Raw genomic sequence first — 25,555 nt, 5'->3', positions numbered from 1 at the left:
TAGTCCACACTGGCAATATATATATTAGATTGCCCACACATGAACAGACAGTATTCGATATTCAAATTCTTTTCAGAGAAACATAATCCATCATAATTGCCTTTTATCATCATACTACTAGCACTGAAAATAAGACTTGTCCACTCCACTTCATAGTTTGAGTTGACTTCAGTTAGTAACTTGTACTAGCCCACCATCTTATTTGGCAGTCTTCTTCTAATGTACTGCTAGTCGTACTCTACTCAGTGTAGTCTCCCTCAGGTGACTGTCTCTTTTTTTTGCAAAGCTTGCACATCAAATGGCAATAACTCAGTTTTTAAAATTAATTATTCAGTTCCTTGCAATGAAAATTCTTTATCCTACAGTTTGAGTACGGCTAGGAGGGAGTAGAACATCGCTGCTGAATCTGGTGCTACTAGTATCTGACCAGTCGGCTAGCATGCTCCTACTGTTTACAACTACCACCACCATGGCACCTTGGGAAACCACCAGCATGCAGCTATTGCTTTGCCTAATCACAGGTAAGAAAGAAGAAGTGTGGGGGATTCATTCAAAATGCAATAATCTATATACTATGGGAATTAATTCACGTACCAACACCCCTTCCAAGTCCACAGGGGTTACTTGCAGACTGCATAGACTAGGAGGAGAGACTGACAGTAGTAGGACAAGTGAGGGTACCAATCTATCTGTTTGTGAATTACACTATCAGCAGATTTCAAAATATGGAAGCGGCCCTGCAGCAAAGGAAACAGTGCGAAGTAAAAGAGTAACCCCCCACAAAAATGATTACATCATATGTAAAACTATACATTTATTCCCCTAACACAAAAACTAGAACCTCACAACACCTGACCCACCCCTCTCCCGAACACCCAAGTTTTTCCCAACTCCCACATTCATACCCTCTACCCAACAAGTCACCCACCAAAAAAATAGATTAAAACAGGGGCAAGAGAGGTCTATCATCTAGCGGTAGGCTAGGAGCCAGATCTTTCTCCCAAGCTGGTCGAAATGCTCCTCCGTCCTGGCCTCCAGGCAGGCCATCCGGAGGAGCATGCGGTGCTTTAAGGTTTTACATTAACAGGGGGGAACAGCAGTGGTTGTCTTGTAGCGGGCGGCTGCAGGACCGTGACACTATACCATTAGGGGAGCCTGGCTGGAGCCCGGGGCATTGGGGGCTGCAGCTGCTGCCTCCTCTTCCTCCACCAGAGCCACCAACCACCGATATTCAGCGCTGATGGCCTCCAGCTTCCATTGCCGGGTCTTGGCTGCTATCTCCTGCCTGGTGGGTTGGGAAGGAGTTGCTATATTAAGAAAGAAAAAAAGACAATTGTAACCAATACTCTTAGCAAAACAGTAACACACAAAATTATGCACATAAAATGGCACAGTAGCAACAGCAGTACATAACATTTGTGGTATCCTCGATTCCTCTGGCCCTAAGATTTTGATGTGATTAGAGTTTCAGGCATTAGGCACTATGAAGTAGACAAGTATTATTCTTCTCTCTCTTGTTTAGTTAAATTAATCTTGTAGGCATGCTAGCTTAGCTTGCATCCTCGACAGACATACTTGTGTTGCAGACTCAAGTTACTTTACTACTGTCTGCAGGTGGGGCAGCTGTACTAGACAAATATCTCTTTTTATATTATGGCAGTACTCTATTGAATCAATGGCAAATGCTCAATTTCACTTTCACCCTGACTACTACAACAAGGCATATGATATAATCACTAATATGAATGATGATATATGGCACAACGTCACATGATGTGAGGTACTACTATAGCAGCCATGCAGCCGATAAGCCACCTTTTTTTTTTTTTTTTGCAGAGTTTTATATAGCACGAACTTGACCCGAATCCAATTGGGTAACCCTTGAACCTTTGGCTGACACTGTCGAAATGACATGGGTAGGGAGGGATTGAGCCTCAGAGTTGGAGGGAGGCAATTGATCATGGGTGGGTACATACATAATAGATATGTTGTACTTGCAAACTACAGTGAGTCAAGGGAAATACAACCTCAAACTTTTGAATCAAAAACCTTGAAAATAAAAACATTCCTTGTTTATTCTTCTTCCCAGGAATTTTTCCATTATTCATTGCATTGTTCTTCTAGCATTATTTTTATTCTTCTTCACCCTTGGCTGTGCTACTATGGCACAGTTTAATTTCCTTTTACCATCTCTTCATCCAGTCTTCACCTATGATTGAATACCATCCCAGCATTCATCCATCCAAACATGGCTATTATTCTCAACAAACCTTTCACCAACATACATTTGTCATTTAACCACACATCCTTGCTTGCCTTTGAGTTTGACCCATCAAACCCCCCAGAGGATTCCTTTCACCCATACAGTTTCACCCACCTACCCAGGTAGGCATCCTTTCTTTCACTTTTCACATATCCCTCAACCACTCATGAATCCTATCTACCACCTATATGCATCCCGGGCCACTTTCACCAACGCATCCTTCTCTGCCAGTCATATATTACATGTCACCCTTTACATGTCACCCCTCCTTCCTCCTTCCATCCTTCTTTCCACTTTTTCATCAACCCATCAAGGTCTGACTCTTAGTCTTCTTCATAAAACTGTCTCTGCTGAGTTGAAGAGGCCATTAGTTACTCAACTCCCGATAATGCTAATGCTAAAAAAAGGGTGTCCTCTTCTTCAACTGTTCCCAACTTAGTCTCAACAGAACAGTGTACATTGTATACCCTTGCAGCAAGTGTATACATTTGATTGTCAATAAGCAAGGAATATGACTTACTACCACACGCCACTGCTGCTGACTCACCCTCTCCAGCTTCCAGATCTGCTGTTGCTCCCTCCTGGCTGGCATCGCCTTCCCAACTGGCCCTGGCACAGGTGGCCGGTATCCCTAGAAAAAACATTACACATTTTTTAGATGCCACATACGCCTCCCCCTATTTCACTTTTTTCATTAGCAAGATTGAAAATACAATACATACACCACACACATCACTACAATTTGGGCACAGACTAGAGTAGACAGTATGTCCTATCAAAAATAATAAAATATCCGGTTGGGCATTTTGTTGGTGTCAATTTTTGAAAAGTCTCTCAAGAAGAGGACAACCCAAAGGACTGGACTCACTGGCTAGAGCTATTGGTGAATCCGAGTTTTTGAAAAGAAAAAGAGTGGCCAACTGGGCAGATAATCGGACATAACGTCTTCTTGCTTGGAAAATTTAAAGGTTCAGTCACCTCCTCCTCATACTTTCTTCTGGCCATGGTGCAAGGTAATCTTTTCATCAACAACTGCTGGTAATAATACTAGGCCTAGATGAGAAGAAGGCACAACTTTGGAATGTCCAATGTGACCATCATTTACTGACTGAGCATGAGAAAGTAAAAGAAAGCCTTCTCCTCTCAACAAACAGTGTGGCGGGCGCATCCTAATTTGCCTGCCGGGACCGATGCAACTTCAGCGGTCGGTCCCTTGCTCAGTTGCGGTTGTCCGCCCGCCATCGTAATAGGCCCCTTTGTTGTTGGATTTAAATTGGGGAGCATGTCCCGCTTGCCCTTGTGTGATCCTGAATGGATTTCTAAGGTATTTGTCCATGAGGAGGAGAAAGGGAGAGAAGGGGTATCTACTCTTCCTGCTGACTCTGACTGAACTTGGCATTTTGGAGCAAGCAAGGATTTGCTGTAAGGCAGCATGAAATGAGCAAAGCTGCCAATCATGCAAAGATGATGTGACTTTTATTTGTTTTGCAACGTGCACTTCATTCAAAAGACATTAAGGCTGTGGTAAAAAAACGCTATTAAGCAATATGAACATTTTACACAGTTCAGGTTTAACTTTAACAATCGCAGTGCATGCTAGGTATAGTAGTATCTTGCCCGACTCACATGACCACTGGGTGATAAGCACAGAGTAATTAGCACCACAACTTGCTCACCTGTGAAGAAGGCTATCTCTAGCTGAAACGCATAAGGACTGACATGTTGCCTAACTATTTGGAATAAATACTAGTAAGTCATTGAGTTGTGGCTTCTTCATTTCTTGGTGTTTTTCGGCACGAAGCCGTTTACGGGAATCTCCATTCCCGTTTTGAAGCCACTCTGCAGGGATGGGAGCTCCGACATTTTGAGAGTTTGTTGTTGGATTTAAATTGGGGAGCATGTCCCGCTTGCCCTCGTGTGACCCTGAATGGATTTCCATGGTATTTGTCCACGAGGAGGAGAAAGGGAGAGGAGGGGTATTTACTCTTTCTGCCGACTCTGACTGAACTTGGCATTTTGGAGGAAGCAAGGTGTTTGTCGGCGCAGAGCCGTTTATGAGATTCTCCATTTCCGTTTGAAAGGCACCCTGCAGGGATGGGGGCTCCCAACAATTGGAGAGTGTGGTGTTGGATATTTTTGTATATATATACAGCCATGAGAACACTCCTTCCGGGTAGCCTGGTCCCGCGGAGGTGGCACGTAAAGCCGGCAGAGTACCTGGCAACTTAATCCATTTCACCACAAGTAGACGCGGTCTCAGGAAACAACCAGGCAATGTCAATACCAGAAAGATTTATTCCGTCATAAATGTAAACGTGACACGTTTCGGCAGTCCCGCTGCCTTGATCACAACAAATTCATGCAGGTAAACACTTTGTTAACAAAGCATTGCAGAGGAATGAAAGTAGGACTACAATCGCAAGTCCGACTACCAGACTGAGTATGGCTGCCATCTTAGAGTGTTGAAAGTTCATATGGACATCGTTAGAATACAAAATAAGTTTGAAAACCAATTGCATCATATGTCTACAAACAATATATAATACAAATTGCATTGCTTAGTGCAAAATTAAGAGTATATGCTATAATCGTTTGTATGATCTCTAGTGGTACAATAAATGGCGTTATAGTCCGGTCACCATCTAAGAGTATAAAAACTTTGCACAAACATGATTTGAATACAAAATTAAAATCAACTTGCATCACAATAACGTAAATGCTGCGCATAGTGCAATAACAGGAATATATATTGTCCTGATTCGTGTGATCACATCGTAGTACATCAGTAGCATTATACTGGACAAAATACACTTTATAGTAGTTGATATCGCATAGCTTGCGATTTCATGTTGATGCGATGTATGAAGCTATTGTAGACAAAGTGTCATGAAAAATAAATCACTCACAAGCAATTATAAAAGTAGAAAAAGGGTACAGACTTAACAAAGCCAAAACAAGAAAATACAGTTGGAATCAAACAAATTCAGTTAATAATGGTATAATGCCTGTTATAGTCCAGCAAACAATGTCCCGTTTTAAACGTTGATGGCCACTCTCCATAAGAGATAAACTATTCCTAAAGATTGCTTGTAGCGTACCTGCATTATGAATTAATTAGTGCACAAAGTAACCAAACTTAAAAATAAAGAAAGTATTGAAAATATTTTTATCTGGGAATGGCGAACCAGCCAAGACGAAGGAAAAGGGTAGGGAGACCACAGACGAACACCATAGTTATCTGGGTCCCTTCCTTTCCTCCTGAAGAGGGAGAAGAGAAAGGCAGTTAAAGCACAACCAAAAGTATATCCACCCAACATGTGTTATCATAATTTCATTACATAATTGTATACAAAATCACTTGAAAACTGAATGATTAAAGATCAGTATGTAAATGTACTGTCATCTCTTCATTAATATTGCGCCCTCCAGGATTACGAAGTCCCTAAGTTGATAATATGCTTAGATTCTCGTTTACGTAGCTGGAGTAGCCTGTTACCACCACGGATATCCACATGTACTTGTTAGATGACAAAAGATTTTAGTTTTGAACTGTCTGAAAAGTGATGTGCTTCAAAATGATGTGCAATTGGGTAGTGTTGATCTTTATTGGCAATAGCCCTCGTATGTTCCATGATCCTCTTTTTCGCCATGTGCTTGGTGCTACCCACATAACGTAAATAGCATGGACACACAAGCACATAGACAACAAAGCAAGAACTGCACGTAATGAATTGGTTAATAGGCACCGTAGTGCCTTTGCAAGGATTGTCATATTCTTTCACCATGGTACTGTTTTTGCACACCTTGCAGTGACTGTATGGGTAGAAACCTTTGAGATTCATAATGTTGGATTGTGTTTTGGTGGTGATATCACTATGCATAAGTGCATCTCTCAAATTCCGTCCCCTATGATAGGTTATTCTAGTCCTGGTGGAAATAGTTTTGACTATTATTGGATCTTTAGTGAGTATTTCCCAATTCTTAGCAAGGATCTTTTGAACTTCTTTTGAGTCATTATTATATGTCAGGATGACCCTGGTCGTGCTGGTCTCCTCGTCTGAAACTTGAGCAGAATCTTGCAATGTTGTGTTTCTATCTATTTGCTTCACCTTCTTAACAGCTTTTTGTAGAACTCAGCTTGGATAGCCTCTTTCTGTAAATCTGCCTAGCATGATCTTCTGTTCAGCCAGAAAAGAGTCCTCAGAGCTACAGTTACGTTTAGCTCTGAGGAGTTCCCCAAAGGGGATACTCCAGTTAACATTTTCAGGGTGACTACTCATGGCATGTAACAGACTATTTCCAGCAGTAGATTTTCTGTAGAGTTTGGTATGTATTTGATTTTCTATTATCTCTACTTTAAATCTAGAAATTACACAGAGCTCTTGCTAATATTGCTAGTTAATGTAAGATTTTTGTTATTGCAATTAAGTTTGGTTATAAACTCAGTGACCTCTGATTCAGTGCCCCTCCAGATCATGAACAAGTCATCAATGAACCATAGCCGTATAATGAAATGTTCAAAATCTTTACTCAAATTCGGGTCATTCCTGATGTCATCTTCCCATGCCCCCAGAAAAAGATTGGCAAAACTGGGGGCAAAACAAGTCCCCATGGCAGTAACAATGTCACCATTACTTCGATTTTATCGTTTACGAAATTACGCACATAGCCATTATAAGCTATATGTATAATGTTCTTCATACAAAAGTAAAAGACTGTCTCTGTAGAATGACTGTTACATCTCTAACCTGTTAAAGTCAGCAATAAAGTATGTTTAAAAAAAACAAAAAACAAAAAAAACAATGTCACCATTGAATAGAAAGTAATTATTGGTCAGGCAATAGCGTATCATATTGACAAGCATTTTTGTATGTTCCAAAAAGAGTATAGGGCGTTGATTAAGATCTTTTTGGCAAGCTTGAATTGACATCCATGGTTACCAGTAAAAAATCTGGTTGCCATTGGATGTCCTTGATTTTGGTGAGGAAGTCCTTGGTAACCCTTACGTATGAGGGTAAAGTTGATACTTTATCAAAAAGGAAGCGATCAACATATCTGGAGACATTCTCCAATGCACTGTCCCTGGATGGGACTATCGGTCTCCCTGGGGGATTCAAGGCATCTTTATGAACTTTAGGGAGAAGATAGAGGACTGGTAGTTTGGGAAAGTCATGCTTAAGAATGCAATACTCCTCCCACACTAACAATGCCTGATCCCTGCAATCTGTCAACAGTCTGCAAATGCTAGTGACGCTGTTGGTATATTCCTCCCTGGTACTTTTGATGTAAAATCTAGAATCATTCAATTGACGCTTAGCCTCAGTAATATACATGGCTCTACTTAGAATCACAACGTTCCCACCCTTATCAGCAGGTCTAATCACGATTGCATCATCTGTAGCTAGATCTTTTATGTTTTAGGTTCAGATTTTTTTAACCACATACGTTGTGTAAATCTCAACAGTTGGCTAGATACTACATCTTGAAAAGTATCAATATTATCATGTGGCATGGTTGGGAGAAAGGAGGATTTAGGCTTGAAACTAGAGGCTGCAGCTTTATCATAAGGGATCTCAAGTTCATCTAAAATTTCGCACACATTGCTAAAATTACCTCGTCTGCCAACCTCCAAATCATGCATGATTAACAGTGTGTCAATGTCATTAACATTGAGTTCTCCAGTGGCATCTGATATTTGTGTGCTGTTGGTTGCTTCTTTATTATCGGGCTTAAGTTGATGCCACCTCTGTAGTTTTAATTTTCGGCAAAATTTGAAAAGATCAATACGTGTATTTACATAGTCTAGTGGAACTGTAGGACAGAAGGATAGGCCCAGATAAAGAGTTATCTTTTCCAAATTGTTTAAGGGTCTGTTTGTGAGGTTGATAATGGTATGATTTACCTGTATGTCATCCATTACAGGGCTTCTTTTGAGTTTTAAAATAGCTTCATACATTGCATCAACATGAAATCGCCAGCTATGTGATATCAACTGATACCAACGGTATTTTGTCCAGTATAATTCTACTGATGATTTTAATTTTGTATTCAAATCATGTTGGTGTAAAGTTTTACCACTCCTAGATGGTGAACGGACTATTACGCCATTTATTATACCACTAGGGATCATACAAACGAATATAGCACAGACTCTTCATTTGCACTAAGTGATGCAATTTGTATTATATAACGTTTGTAGACATATGTTGCAAATGGTTTTCAAACTTATTTTGTATTCTAACGATGTCCGTGTGAACTTACAACACTCTAAGATGGCCGCCATACTCAGTCTGTAGTCGGACTTGCGATTGTAATCCTACTTTCATTCCTCTGCAATGCTTTATTAACAAAGTGTTTACCTGAATGAGTTTGTGGTGATCAAGGCAGCAGAACTGCCGAAACGCGTCACGTTTAGATTTATGACGGAATAAATCTTTCTGGTATCGAAATTGCCTGGTTGTTTCCTGATAGCGCGTCTACTTATGGTAAAATGGAATAAGTTGCCGGGTATTCCACCGGCTTTATGCGCCCCCTCCCACATGTCCTGGCTTCATGGAAGGAGTGCTCTCATGTTTGGATGTCTACGGAGGGAAGCAACTATTGAGTGTACCATCGCAAGACTTTAAGGACTTTTCCAGAGGAAATTACGGGACCGCATTTCAGCAGGTGAACTTCTATGGGGGCCAGTGGGTAGCCAGTATACCGTGTGTTGTAGGACGCCATAGTACTACATGCCACTGTTCCCCTGTTTATTCTCACGTCTCTGTGTAGTGCTCTCCCGCATTCTTTGCCAATCAGCATTTATGTCTTTGTCTTGAGTGCATGATGATGAGACGCAATTAGAAGCAGGAATTAATGTATCACAGGCAAGACATTGAACTTATGCTATTCTGAAGGCAGGAGGAACTCAATATTTTATCGAGGGGATTACCAGGGAATGAGTTACCATTTATGGGTTTGACATTGAACTGAATATAGCCAAAACATGGAGGATGACACGGACAGACGTGCCATAGCGCAAACCTTGTTTGCAAGAGCCCCCGGCAAGAACAAAGGACCTGAAACACTGGTGGTCACACACACCTCCACGGTGCTGGATCTCTTAAGAAAACTGGAAAAACTGCAAAAAAATTAAATCTCTAAATGGTGGGAAGCCACCTCTCTTCAAGATTATATCACTAAAGATATGGTCCCTGGAAGGCTAAGAATCTACATAACCCCATCTTATGAATCACCAAATCCGGGTATGCTTGAAGAGTGGGCAGCAAATTTGGCACATAATTCCAAAACTCTGATGGAAATCCTGGTTAAATACGCTCTACAGGATGGGGAAGCAACCATTAATGAGATCAAACGGTTGAAGGAAGAGATCCAAAAAAGCAACGAACACGATGCCATCAGTAAGTTCATGACTGAAATGAAAACAAGATTAAAAGGTTACGAGGAGAACATACAACGCAGGAAGCAGAGAAAACTGCATTGTGACTGCATTGACTATGAAACTGGTAGAATATTAACCTAGAGTAAGAAATAGGATCATATGTATGAAACAACTAATTTGAATACCAACCAATATGCATTTACAGAGCATTCACCGGAAATCAATAGAGATACATCTAGTGAAGCGGACACAGCGACCCCTACTACATCACTAGCCTCTGGAAGCTCTACATCAGGTAGCGAAACAGATATACGACCAAAGACAATTTGGACGAACGTCGGCTCCTTCATCGGGGCCATCAAACAACACGAGTAACCCTGAAACCCAAAGCAAAGAACCAGAGTCAATGGGGAAGAGGAAGAGGAAGAGGAAGGGGCACCAACGTGAGAGGAGAAAACTTGATCAACAAAGGATAAGGAAGATGTACTAACAAGTAGCGTATGGGAAACTCATTGAGTCACTCAAAAGAAGCCCTGTAATGGATGACATACAGGTAAATCAAACCATTATCAACCTCACAAACATACCCTTAAACAATTTGGAAAAGAGAACTCTTTATCTGGGCCTATCCTTCTGTCCTACAGTTCCACTAGACTATGTATATACACGTATTGACCTTTTCAAATTTTTCCGAAAATTAAAACTACAGAGGTGGCATCAACTTGGTGGAGAGGCAAGATGGCGGCTGTGTGACCACTGTGAGAGACACTCCCTGACCATTGTGCTGTTTGATCGGTATCTAACGGAACCTATGCCCAGCTGATCTTAAAAAAAAACAGATTGAAACGGATCTGTAACCTTGCTCATCGCCCCGGATGATTATATCACAAGATTTACATGAACTATTGATACGCGCAGCAGTGGGGGTTCAGTATCGGCGTTCTGAGAAGCCAGGCTTACCTGCGGACATTGTGGGCGTGGCTTGCCGGGAGCCAGTGGTAGAGCGTAATCGCGAGGCATAGCAGGATGGCTCCATGGAGAGATGCACCGAAGACCGCTGTGGCGTCTAAAAAGTTGCCTGCCCCTAAGGAACTGAATGCTGTTCGAACTCCCACTCAGGAGAGAACGGAGAGGGCGGGGAGCAAGAATGGAATCTCCCGGTAGTGAACGGTGCCTTCCCGACGGGGGTGTGAGAGCAAAGATTCCGACAGTTCCGGGGATTTTTTCCGGCAAAACGGTAAGTGGGAAACAGGCAAAATCTTTGCTGGAAGAAACACCAAGTAATTTGAGAAGCACAAGCATTGCTACTAATATTCTCTGCAACAATGTATCGGATATGGCAGAAGGGGTTGCTACATTTGATCTTCCTAGCATTTTAGAGACACGTAACCTGCCTAATGTTTCTGACGCTTTAAATGCCCTAACAGGGGAGGCAGAAGCAATGTTTGACAGGAAATAACAGGAGGGAGCAGTGGATAAAATTGCTCCTTTAGCCCGCAGCGAGTGCGTTAGCGAGCAGCAGGAATCAAGGGGTATAGTGCCCGGAACTCCAGACGGAGAAAACTTCTTTTCTTTGGCAGAGGAATCCAACCTTAACAATGCCAGTGACCCTGACAATACAGATGACAGTGATAGCCCCCCCCCAAGACAACAGACACTCTGAGGAGGGTTATTAGCCGGTCTAGAAGGGAAAGGAAAAGCTCTGACGGTTTGCGGCAAGAAAGCTCTCATTCAGAAACCAACGAGCACCTGCAATGGGACTATTCCACTCCCCAGCTGGGAGCTGTGGGAGAGGCAAGGCTTGGATTTCAGGATGATGATCCCAGGGCCTCTGGAAATAAACCTGAACCGGTCCCTTCTATAGGTTTAATATATGCTACACTTAAGGCAATGCAGGTAGAGGCTTGCCAGGAGCATAAAAGAGCTCAACTTGCGACCCAAAAAATCCAGGGCGCAATTCGCAAAACAACAAAAGCCTGCACCAAGATTGTAGCAAGAACTACTGCCTTGGAGGAACGCGTGGTGGGACTGCAGGCTGGCTTGGAAAGTACAGAGCAAAAAACAACTGCAAATGACTCCAGAATGATGGATATTTTGTGGAAGCTGGAAGAATCTGAAAACAGACAGCGGAGAAACAATCTACGCATGCTGGGTGTTGAAGAGAAAGCCGAGGGGAGCGATGTGCGAGGATTTGTGCTGAAACTTTTTAAATCTGCCTTTCCTGAATTATCGCACTGGAACTGGGAGGCAGAGATCCAGCGAGAACATAGATTTCCTTTGATATTAAAGAGCAACCCTGGCCCGAACCCAAAGCCTCGAGCCATAAAAAGATTTTTGGGGAGCTTTATACTGCGGCAGGCGATATTCAAAAAGGCAAGACCAGACGCAAGGAGAACAGCCGAGGGGCAGACATTTTTCGTGCGGCCAGATTTCTGCCACACAACAGCGGAAAGAAGATGGCGGCTGCGGCAGCTGATCAGCCCCTTCCAAAAATTTGGATGTGAAGTGTACTTAATGAATCCTGCTCGGTTGAAAGTTATTTACCAGGGGAGGGTCAGGCTGTTCACTAACCCTGGGCGTAGTTCGCGTAGCTGCAATTCGCGAAGCTTCTCGGAGATGTTCTTGCACTACGCGACCTTCGCGTAGCTTCGCGAACTTGCGTAGTTGCTTGGTGCGACCGTTCGCGATGGCTTTTTCTTGTTCGGGAGCACGGTGAGCGTGTTCGGGGAGCTGTTTGCATGCTCGGGGGATATATCTCGCGATCTTACCCATGCGGTCGCCAACGGGCGCGGCCATCTTGTTTTTCAATTGTCCCGCCCGCTTGCGATGCCTTATTTCCTGTTCCGGGTCACGGTTAGCTTGTTCGCGATGTGCATTGACGTGTTCTGGAGAGCATTTTACTTGTTCACGATGAATAGTACATGTTCGCGAGAAATATCGCGCAAACTTACCCACGCGGTCGCAAATGGGCGCGGCCATCTTGTTTTTCACTCTATGCTATGGTTCTGGGCCTACTTTTGTATCGTCCCTTTATCTTTGCAATCCTTTGTCTTTAAAGCATTTTTTCTGACTTTTTTTAGTTATTATCTATCTCTCTCTTTGCCTAAGTTTATATTTTGCATTTTATTTCTACTTTTACTGTGTTTTAGTTACTTTTATAAAGTTCTTTCTATCTTCTTCCCCCTAACTTTTTTCCCCTTCTAACTTTTCTTTTCCGCCTCCCACCCACCCCAGAACCATGGCCAAGGGCACACCGAGTGCCAAGGGCAAGGGACCTGCAGGAGCAGAGAAGGGCCGCCTGCCTTGCGGCAGAATGCGTCCTGCAGGGGTGCAGGCCCGGCAACTGTTTGGGGAGGAGGAGGTGGCGGCCCTTGTTTTCTTCATCCAGCGCCTCCTCCCCTTGACCTTGGCAGCAGGCGGCAGGCCCGGCTCCGGGTACGCTACCCAGGAGTGGCACCGTCGGTGGGCGAAGGTGCGCCGGGCCGTGTTCTGGTGCTCTGGGATCCGGCGCACCCACAACCAGCTAGCCCACCGGTGGTCCGACATCCTGGACCGGGAGCAGGACCTGTTGGACCTGCTAGGTGTCGAGGTCATCGGGCTTGGTGAGTAACTGATTGTGTATATTAAATTTGATGAACAACAAGATTACTGCTGCGTGCAAAGTGTTGCTGGTAAATTACATTCCAAAAAGCAAAATGTTCTTTGATTTAAGGACCCAGGTGCACGGTGCTACTTTTACTTGTTTGCAACTTAGTTTGCGCTAGCTTGTGCTGATGCTGATTATGTAAGAGTTTATGTTACAGAACTGAAGTTAGGTAATGCGATTTGCTAGAGAAACTCTAGTCCTTCCATTGTCCTACTGTGAAATAGTGGTGGATGGATATTGGATACTAGGTTTAATTTGTTAGTAGTAGTTACTAATTGTTTTATGCGGTCTGCGTGACGCCTCCTCTGTCACTGAGTGCTGCTTACCCCAGTCCTCCGTCGAACCTTTTGTACTTTGTTTAGTGAGTGATAGGCTTAGCATGGTCAGTCAGTAGCAGAACTAGATCAGAATCATGCAACCAACCCACAATTTGTTGTATGTATGTATGCACTAATGTATGCATGTGTCCTCCATCTCATCTATGCATTTGATGGCTGAAAAAAATGGAAATGCAGACTTAGTGAACAATTGGCGCGTCTGGAATAGGTGGTGTAGGTCAGGTGGTACTTACTAGGCTTTGTTAGTATTTGTAATCAGAATGATTATGGAACATTGGAGTGTTCATAAATAAGTAGACGATCAGTAAATGCAGGAAGCAGCCAGTAGTCGATCCATCTGATTAGATAGGTCAATTTTATTGCAATTGTTGTTTCCTAAAATGTTGTTTGACTTATTTTTCCAAATGATTTATTTTTATTGTTTCACAGCACTCCTTAATGTTTGTTTCTTTCTTTATTATACTTTACAGGATCATCAGCACCACCCACGGGCAAGAAGACGGGGTCGGAGTCGGCGGGGAAACCACAGGACCGCTCCTCTACCGAGGCTCCTGCTGCTGGCCCCAGTAAGTCCTCCAGTGGTTAGATTGACATTTATATTTCCCTAAATTTTACTGCATCTATAAATTATGGTCCCACTTTCTAAATCTATTTTTTACAAAAGCTTACTTCTTTGACCTTGACTATCTGTTTCCAAATTCTGTTTATCCCTGCCTCTAAGTTGCTTCTAACTGCCTCTGCTATGACTCTCTGTACTACTACTACTACTACTACTACTACTATTAATATTATTACTCTGTGTGTAGCGAAGCTTGCACAGTTGCCCACTCTTTATAGAAGGTTTTCTTTGGAATAATAAAACTCTGATTGACCAATAGCTCTAGCCACTGTGTCCTGTCCTTTGGGTTGTCCTCTTCAAGTCTTCTCAATGTTGAGGCTTTGACAATTACCACAAACAAAATGGCCAACCAGATATTTGACTAGTATTTTTGATCGGATAGTACATGATACTACTATTGTCTAGTGATTCTGCAAAGCCACATACACAGAACTATGCACAACAAAATAGGATGTTGCTGATGGGAGGTTGGACCTTACTGATCACACCTCAGTCCGAAGAACCCAGGATCCCCTGACCGACTAGCTATAGTGTCTCACATTAGGGTCCCACTCCCGACCCCCCCACGAAGAAGATACACAATGTTGATGATGACTGAGACAGACAACCCAGCATAATAACACCATTTTGCTCACTCACTTGAGTAAGTCCACCCCACCACACCAAATACCACAGAGTCTATGTGTAAGTTCAAAAGGTTTATTTGAAACAAGTATCAAACTCTGTACATCGTTAATATGAAATTTAATTTACTACAGCCATAGTCAATAAGCCAGCAAAAAGCCTAACATTATAACAGTAAACATTTACAAGTTCATGACAACAAGAACAAGAGCCAAGATCTTTTGAACTCTGGAAGACCCCTCACCGTAGAACGTAGAAATACTGGTTACATCATCTTGCATCCAATATGCTCTGTAAATCTCTGGTTTGTAGAAGGGAATCTTCCGCCTATTATATATGAGAAAAATGCTGCGAGTTAGCCGTTAGATAGTATACTGGTGAATGCTAGCATTTTGCAGTCATGGCAAAAAGTGTAACATGTATGTGATGGCTAAGCAATATAAACTAAACAAACTCAATAAGTTTTTTTTTTTTCGACCTTTTCACTTGTACGCAACAGTCAAGTGGCCTCAAAGGCATCTACTGCACATGTCAATAAGCTGGCAGGTATAATTAAATATGCACCAAAAGAGTAGTAGTCGACATGATGAATCTAAAAGGGTTACACATGGCTCAGGCTAACTTTCAAAAGAGTAGAGTAGGACTAGATGACCATAGGAAGTGGAACCATATCACTACTAGTGTCTGTTTACTGACTGTACTTACTGTATAGTGCTGATGTATGTTGCATTAACTTTTTTTTCAATGTTCCAAGTGAACACTTAGAATAGGGGGAGGTTTCCAGGCATCTAAAAAATGTGTGATGTTTTTTTCTAGGCACACTACCATCCACCAGTGCCGTCGGGGCCAGCGATGCAGCTATTCCGGAGGGGGCAGGCGAACTGGCGGCACCTGCAGGAGAGACCGGGGGGGATCCAGCAGCAGTGGCCAGCGGCGGTAAGTTATATTCATTACTTCTTGACATTACAGCTAGATGGAAGTGTTTCACTGTACTGTGCGACTTATTATTATACAACGGTTGAAGAAGACACCCTTTACTTAGCATTAGCACTGCAGCGTGAGTAGAGTAACAATGGCCTCTTCTATTTGACTCCAAAATCAGCTGTGAATGTTTTATGGAGAAGACAAACTCAGATCAGATGACCTTGATGGATGTGTTGAACAAAGAGGGAAAGAACTAAGGGTGGAAGGACGGGCGAGATAAATAATATGACTCACTGGTAGGCCTGGGCGGTAAATTCCGTTCCGCTCGCGGAATTTGCGGAATTTCGGTAATTTCGCGTTCCGCGGAGAACGCGAAATTGCCCAAAATTCTGCTTTCCGCGACTTCGCGAAATTTTTTCTTGTTCGCGTTCTCAAAATGCGTGTTCGCGAGATATTTCTCCCCGAGCACGCAAACACCAACTGTGAACAGGAAAAAAGCATCGCGAACAAGCAATTCCGCGTGTTCGCGGAATTTCTGCATGTTCGCGGAGATTTTTTACCGTTTCGCGGAGATTTGCGTAACGCGATTACGCAAATTCCGCCCACCCCTACTCACTGGCAGAGAAGGATATGTTGTTGGAAGCATGCATAGGTGGCTGATAGTAATCAGATCAGATGCATGGATTGTTGAAGGATGGGTGGAAGGTGAAAGAATGCCTGCCTGAGTGGGCGAAACAGTATGGGTGGATAGTGCTAGATAGCAAAAATCAGCGTTGTTTGGTTCAAATTCAAAGCCAAGGCAAGCAAGGAAGGAGCGGAAGCATGGGTGGTTGTTGGTGAAACCAACTAAGTATGAGAGATATGAAAAAGAAGGATAAACGTTTACTTTAATGGATGTATGCCTGGATGTACTATCATCAAGAGACAGTATAGGTGGAAAGTGTCACTGGAGATTCTTACTTTGAAGAAAATGTAAAAGAAACTGCGCGACAGTAGCAAAGCCTAGGGGAATATAGGTAGTATTATCAGAATACAGTACACTTGCAGTAGTTTGCAAGCACGTCATATATATTTATATATATCTATATTATCAAGCGGAAACCCCTTCCTCCCACTCTGGGGACCACTCCCTACCTATTATTATTAATGTATTTTCGATTGGGGCAGCCAGCCTGCAAAGGGTGGCCTATCTGTTGTTTATGGTTATTGGTTACACAATCAATGAAAGCAAAGTACCCTCTGCAGTAGCGGTTGGTGGTGGGAGTGTTGGCGGGCGGTGACATGGGGAGGGGACGGTTGGGTGGCACTGGCGAATAAACTGTGTATTACGGCCAAATAATTATTTTCAAAGTGCGCACTGCACCGCCGAATGCGATGCAGTGCGTGCAACAAATATTTTTTTAATGTATTGTTTAATTACCTGTGATTGTCCTTAATACATAGTTTACTATCCCCACCCTGCACCTTCCCACGTCACCGACTCACCGCCCGGCAGCACTCCCACCACCGACCGCTACCGACCTGATGTCGTATCGTATTAGCATCTATAATATGAATATAAGCAATGATCATTGGATCCGATAAATAATCAGCCTTTTTGTAGTACCCATGGCAGGGTGTAAGTGAAATTGTGCATGCCATTTGCCCTCATGTAACAGAGTATGACCAGTGCCAACGGCCGTAAGGCGTCATACAAAAATATGAGCTACCCCACCTGCAGACAGTAGCAGTAAATAAAACTAACGTGAGTCTGCATCATGTGGCTCATATCTGTTTCTCTTGGGTGCAAGCTTAGCTGACGGAGCTGGCATGCCGGCTACAACAAGGTTATGTAATTGGGCTAAACTACAGATAAGAACAACACGACTGGTGTACATAGTACGATTATATTTATAATGTCGGAAACTCTCACAAATGTTAGAGTCCAAGGAAGTAGGATTAGAGATACTTACCATCAAATCACAAATGTTATGAACTGTGCTTGCTAGTGATACTGTGACACTATGTGTTGAATGATTTTAGTGTTTCTGTTTTGCTAAGAGTATTGGCTACAACATGTTCTTTTTCTTTCTTGATATAGATACTCCTTCCACACCCACTAAACCATCAAGGAAGGAGTTGGCCGCTAGGGCCCGGCGCCGGAAACTGGAGGCCATCTGCGAACATTATTGCCGGCGGATGGCTCAGGCGGAGGAGGAGGTGGCTGCAGCTGCAGCCTCCTCCAATGCCCCGGGCCCCAGTCAGGCCCTGCCTCCACTTAGAGGAGAACATGGAGGAGCGGGTAAAGATCCTGGTGGACAAACACCTTAAGGCCCGCCGACAATAGAGGACCTCGTCGTTTGTCCCTTTTTTAATTCCTTTTGTTGGTGGGTGGGTTTTTGGGCATTGGGGATTCTTTCGGACATTGGGACTCTTCAACTTTCGTTTCTTTTTGGACATTGGTTGGGGTTAGGGAGGGGGGTGGGTTCGGTCAGAGTGGGATCGTTTATTTTTGTTAGGGGATATTAAATGTTATTCTATTTACTTATACGATGTTAATCTTTTGTGGTGGGTTACAGTTTTCAGAATTCAATCTAAGTTACATGGTTTGTTACTTTGTTTCCGTACTGCTGCATGCCCACAGCCAGTGTTTGATTTAAAAGATCTGCCGATTTTGTAACACACAAACCGATAGATGCGGTACCCCTCAATGAGTTATTTTTAATTGTCATAATAGTACTGTCAGTCTCTCCTCCTAGTCCATACCTCCCACCAAACTTATCTTACCTGTGATTGATGATGAAGTTCGGTACACTGATGGCTGCATGGTTGGTTTCCCAAATTGAAGGAGAAGATGCCATTATTGTGGTGGTAGTAGTAGACACTGGCAAAAGCATTTGAAAAAAGAAAGAGAAAGTCACTTGACTGAGAGACTGTGGGAGGAGTAGTAGAACAGAACACAAAGTAAACTACAGCATGGGTGGGCAAGCAGAAGAAGATCCTTGCCCTGCCTTAGTTGAAATTCAATTAGTGTTGCTTTCACCACATCTGCCCCAGCAAGCGTGTGATCAATTGGTGTACATTTAATGTAGTCATCACATCACACCTCAATATAAATCACACAGCCCGGGGGAAGAGGGTTAGGGATTGATGAATGGATGAGAAATGGGGTTTTGGGAAAGGTTTGAGAAAGAAAAATAGACAGTATGCATGGACACAACAAAAGTAAAACACAATCTTGTAAGACGACCATGATCCATTATCACAGAAATCAAAGTATGAAGTGAGAAAAAGCAAATGCATGCATGCTGAGGAAGATAACTTGATGGTTAATGATAATGAGTTGTACTTACTATAACTACTATTACCCAATGAGACAGTACAGTCAGGGAAGAAATTGAGATTTGCTTTGCCTGTCTGCCGCCCTCAGAGCCCAGACCGAACCCAATTACATGCTGTACAGAGCTTACTTTTATTTTTCAAGCTAGCTAAGGAAATTAAAAAATAGTTGTAGGGATCAATTGACAAACAAACCACAACACACTGTCGTAATGATTGAAGAGAAAAAAGCAATCAAATAAATTTAAAGACGAATGATGATACTAAAGTTACTGTATTATCCTGGTCCAAATGTGGAGTTGCGTCGTTCTCGTCATTCCTCTTGGTCCTCCCTTCCATGGACACTCCGCACATCAATCTTGCTTGCCTGATGCGGATTGGTAAGGTAAGTGTGAGTCGTTTCTCCCACTATAGCACAGGTTAAAGGCCGGCCTGTAAGTGTAGATGGAAAAATAAATGGGGTATTGAAAAATTACTGCATTTTAAACAATAAACTCAATTACAGTGGAGTGCAAGACGAGAAGACAACACTCTGGAGAGAACACTTTCAGACTGAGGCAGCTTGGATAGGCTACATAGTGTCTACTCTACAGCATTAAGGTACAACAACAACGGGACAGGATTCAGGAGCCAGCACAGCCACAGAACAGGAGAACCGCGGCACAGGCCAGGCACCCTACCCCTTACTTACATTTTGACCGAGCCAGAGAAATGTCATATGCACTGCAGCAACCTAGCATTTTCCAAATGAAGTGACTAAATCAATGTGCCACTGTCCCTCATACCACTACACTCTACTCCAGTCCACACCACTACATGGACATCTAGCCTAGGTCTGCTGTGGTTCTTGTTCAAACTGTTTACCTTTTAAGTCAGCCCATGAAACGCAGTTATTCCATCAATTTTCTCCGATCCAACTGACTGTGTGCAAAGATAGAATGCTCAGCAGCATCATGATGATGACCGTGTGGTACGTATTCTCCAACACCAACTCAGTCTGTAGTGACTGATTACGTTTATAATTATAATATATTCCATATTACAAAATTGCAACGAATATTGGCCGGTACCTGCAGTGGTAGGAGTACAATGTGGTTATTATTAAACAACAAGGAAACATTAACTGTCACCACACCTGAGTCACTTTTACTTTGTCGATAAACTAGTATAGTTCTACTTCATGCACAAATATTCGTAGTCAGCCAGCATCCAATGCAATGCATGCCACCATCATTCACAATAATCACTCATTACCTGTCTTGGTGTTCTCTTGGCTGTCTGATCTGATGCCTGCCTAGCCTTCTGGCAGTCAGTGATGAGTTTATTTTGGCTTGGAAACAAAATGGAATATAGCTGGAGTCACGTTTCACTTCTTATGGAGGGACTGTTAGAGGCAACATGTATTGTACTATTCTCCATCTCCACCCAATGTCTGACTTGCTTGAAATGTACTTAGGGAGAGTAAGGAAGATGGAGCAGGACCCCGAGGAGTGGAGTGGACAGTTATGCACAGACGTGCAACTCCAATAGGGAAATAAAAAGAGGAGACTGTTGATGGATTTGTTGTGATTAGATTTTGAACCAGAAAAACAGATACACAGTCACACACAAATAAAGGAAGGGAGAACAATTTGAAAGCCTAGTTGTCAGTGAAGAGGAGCTCGTCCTCAAACTCTGGTGGTTCAGACAGAAGTACGTCTAACAACCCGCTACTTATGTCATCGAAGTTGCTCTCCTCTTCCTGCTGTGATTCACGTATTTTGTACTCCGGTGGTATAAAGTGTTGATTCATGTTGATCATGGTTAACCTCTCAACGCTTTTGGGCGAGAGACTGGTCCTTTTGACAGTAACAATGGCAACAGCAGCACTGAAAACACGCTCGGAAGAGACACTTGCAACAGGGCAAGCCACATACTTTATCGCCAGCCTGCTGAGCACTGGCCATTGGCTTCTTTTCCCATACCAATACACCAGTGGGCTTTGCTCCATGAAGACCTCTGTTGTGTCATCTAGATAGGCCTGAACCATCCGCTCAATGTTCAGGGGTGCTCCGATTTCCTGGGCCTCTTTTGCCTTTGCATCACTCATGAACGTACAATACCCTTTCTGTAGAAACCAATCACCTGCCGTTTTTTTAAATGTGCCTGATGATCCTGTTGGTGCTGTTGATGCTATTGCTGGCAGTGTTGTTGACTGCTGGGAGGCAAACGCACTGCTCTTGGCCTCTAAAGTAGAACTTGACTCTGGGTGCCCTGCAGTACTTTTTCTGCCCTGGGGGGGGGCGGGCCTCTAATTAGGATCCTTTCGTTTTCAAAGTCAGTGGCTTCCTCAGCTATCAAAGTTTTGTACTGGGCAACATCCACTTCTGAAAAAGGAATTACTTCATTACTGCACAGCAAAAATTTGTAACGTGGATCCAAAATTGAGGCAGTAATGTAATGTGGATGTGACACAATGTCAGATAAGCGAGCGACTAAGGTGTCTGCCCAATAATATGCGTCTACTTTGTCATCCACACCTGCGTACATTTCTAACACCTCCTTCAGCTCTTGCTCTAGCATATACAACAATGGGATAGCTTGGCCCATAGTACAGTCCTCCCTGCTCACTTCACGTGTGAAGACCTCAAAAGGAAGTAGCATCTCTGTCAGGCATTTGACGAGGTCCCATTGGGCCATCTCAACTGTCATGCCTTTCACAGTAGGATCCCCTGACCTTTTCATGTCATACGCATTAAGTGGTATGTACTGCTCAAACAGACGCTCAAGCATGTAATACGTTGAGTTCCAACGTGTTGGCACCTCCTGGATGAGTGCTTTGACTGGCATTTTATGCTCACATTGAATGACCCTCAGCTGCTTCCGGGCTTTGAAAGAATGGTTGAAATGTGTGCATATTCTTCTGCAGGTGGTCAGTAAGCTGCTGACTTTGCTTTCATTTTTCAGAAAGTCCTGAACAACAATGTTAATGCAGTGTGCCAAACATGGCACCCTGAAATAGCCACCATCTTTCATGGCCCTAACTACATTACTGCCATTGTCCGTGGCAACAAAACCAATGGTAAGCCCTCTTGGTCGCAGCCACTGAAACACCTTGCTGTTAAACTCATCCAAAATGTTTGCCGCAGTATGAGATTTCTCCATAGCAAACATGGCTACAGTTGCATGTTTGCGAGTGTCTTTAAAAATCTCGGCGGTGTCAACAACACCGTCAGATATCTTATCTTTAACACCCAAAAAAGAGACCCAGTGTGCAGTGATGCACATGTAATCAGTGGCTTGGCAACTGGTCCACATGTCTGTTGTCAGGTGTATACTCTGAACAGCACTCTGTTTTAAGGCTTTTCCAAGCAATTCCAGCACGTCGTGATGTAGTGCTGGAACAGCAACTCTTGCGAAGTAGTTGCGGCTGTGAACTTTCCATTTTGGGCAGATGGTGGTCACAAATTCAAGAAAACCCACCCCTTCAACAAAAGAAAAAGGGAGAAGGTCCAGTGCTAACATTTTAGCCAGCTTTGCATTGTACAAACGTGCTATTGGGTGGTTGCGTTTGTACTGCCCCTCCGGCCTACTAAACATGCTAAGAATGGTAGGCTGCATGGTATTCCTTCCTGTGTTCAACGTCGCACTTTTTGGGCCAGCAGTACTCCTTGGTGTCTCAGGCTGACTCTTACTCTTGTACCAATGAGATGTGGCTGAGGATGTGGGCATTACCACTGCAGTGCTGGGGACAGGGCTACTTTGTGCACCACTACCACAGAGAATGTCTCCCTCTTCTTCCTGTTCCACCGTGAGCGGACTTTCTACTCGTTTATGCCCAACAGTAATGGTTCCAGTTTTGATGAGACAAAGGTGCTCCTCCCACTGGATTGCGTGGTGTTTTTTCAGATGGGTCATTTGGCCTCCGGTACCATAGTTTTACCAAGCTTACCACGACTAACAGAGGTATGACAAACAGAGCATATAGCAATGTTCTCCTCCTTTCCGCTAACCGTAAAGAAGTCCCACACTGGGGAGCTTAACTTTTGTCTCCTGCTGGAGGTGCCACTCCCACTTCCAATGCTGGATGAACTGGAGGGTGTGTGTTGCATTTGACTCTGTGCAGTACCACTACCTACTTCTGCTGAGGTGGTGCTTGTGCTGGATGTAGGACGCTGCCGGCCCTTTGCTAATGTAAATATGGAAGCTGGAGGCCGTGGTGGTGTTACCTGTGTTGGAGGTATGCGTGCTACATCCCTCGCAGCCATTTTGGATAGTGTAAAAATGTTGGTCTCCATCTCCTCAGGCCCGGGAGTGATGTTTGTGATGACTGGCTCATCATCATCATCATCATCATCATCCTGCTTTTCTACATCAACATCCATAAGTGTAAGGCTTTCTGGAACCTTCCTTTTCCCATGCCTGCTCTTGTGATGTGTTTCCCTCTCAGACTCAGTTTGTGGCTTCCAAGTGGCATCTAGATCATCAGAAGGGGGGCTTAGTGAAGAACTTGATGTATTAACCCTCCTTTTCCTTGCTGGGGATTTGGAAACCAATGGAACTTCTAAAGGAGTGGCTTCCTCTTCTTCCTCTGCATGAGGCTCAATTTCCTGAACTGCCCCTACTTCGGGAGGAACAACAGCTACTATTGCGGGTGGTGGCTGCGGCTGTTGACCACTTATCTGCTGTGTTCCCTCCTGCATTGATTGTGTACTACTTTGAGATAGTGATACGTTTAGTTCAGGCTCAGCATCACTGCTTTCCTCCATAAGGCTGGCTACCTCTTCCACACTCATCTGCTTGGGCTTGGGTTGGTGGGTTGGGCCCACTGATGTGGAGGTGCTGCCCCCAGCTTGGCCCCCCGACACCGCTGCTGAAGGCGTCATTTTTGATGTACCAAAAAAGGTTTTGGGAGGCACACCAGACTTAAGTGACACTTCGTTCTTCTTCTGTTCCTTCTTCTCCATGGCAACTTTCTTGGTACCGGAGGACCTGCTACCTGCTTTCTTTGGGGGCATCTTCAACATATGTCAAAACAGCACTCAGTTGCAGAGATGTCTGGTCAGGTGACTCACACGTCACGTTGTGTACAGCAGCAGGATGTCGGTCTGGCACCACAACGGTGGATGATGATGACACACCTCCTCTGTCTTTTGTGCACCTAAAAGCAAAAAAGCCAGAAGAACATCAGTCAAAAGATCCATAATATATATAACTTATTAGTGTCTGGTTGGTGGTCACAATTAATACATTTTATGAAGTCAGTGAACAACAACAGTATAGCCAGCCATTAAGAGACTGACAAGGCCAGGGATCCTGCTGTATTTGTACTGTGTACACTCAGGAAGAAGAATAGCAAAGAACAAAAACATAAATGTAGTCTTTGCCCTAAATAAAAATTTGTGCATCTTATGGGATGGATGCAGCATCAGGGAGCAACAACAACGAACATATACTCAAAAACTAAAGACATTTATTTACAACACCCAAAAAGTGAAATCTACCCCCGTAAAAAAGTAAAGGCCACATTTTACAATTCAATCCAAAGCCATACATGATGTTGAAATTTAACGCACAACACAAAAACAGTTGTTTAAATTCCATGCACCCGTCATGATTGATGAGTACTACCCCTGGGCCTACTGTACGAATAGGCCACAAGCTTGGAGGCCTATGAAAAAAGCACAATGCCTGCCTCCACAAAATGGCCACCACACATGCTCAGGCCACCCACCACAAATAACCAAAAAGTGATTACAAAGGACAGGAACAGGAAGTTGTAGTCTCTGTGGGACTTACTTACTCTCATAAAAAATATTTTTAAAAAAATAAAAGCTTCTCCGTGCTCCAAAACTACAGCTGAATGACAACCTGAGGAGTTTTTTTAGCAAAATGCACAAAACCAGCGTTTTCGAGATGGATTTATGTTGCTCGCAAGATATTGTTTTCCAGATTGCAAATGCTGCGTGTTCGGGATCGCGAACTGTACAAAAATGCGTTATCGCGTGCGAGAACACGCATATTGAGAGCGGGAACATGCCGAAAACTGTAAGTCCGCGTTGTCGCGCTGTGCAGAGTTACCGAAAGTACGTGAGCTGAATCCCTAGGGTTACCTACTGGCTGAAAAGCCCTGTTTATTTAACACACACCCAAAAACTGCTATCCCACCCCAAAAAAAACCTTTTGCACAGTCAATGTAAGCCTATGGCAAAAGCACAATGCCTGCCTTCACAAAATGGCCACCACACACATGGCCAGGAGGACACAACAACAACAAGCATAAGCCAAGGGGAACAAAGAAAAGAAATGCAGGCCTTTATGGAAAAAAAAGCACACACTACTAAACTACCACCACAAAATTGCCACAAGCCACATGGGCACTCACAGTCACAACAGGCTATGGAAAACAATGAACTGAAGCAGGCCTATAATATATGACCGGACAAAGGAGGCCTGCTAATGC

This window comes from Triturus cristatus, chromosome 10, assembly GCF_964204655.1.
Source record: "Triturus cristatus chromosome 10, aTriCri1.1, whole genome shotgun sequence".
Lineage (NCBI taxonomy): Eukaryota > Metazoa > Chordata > Amphibia > Caudata > Salamandridae > Triturus > Triturus cristatus.
Note: the sequence above shows the minus strand (reverse complement) of the source record.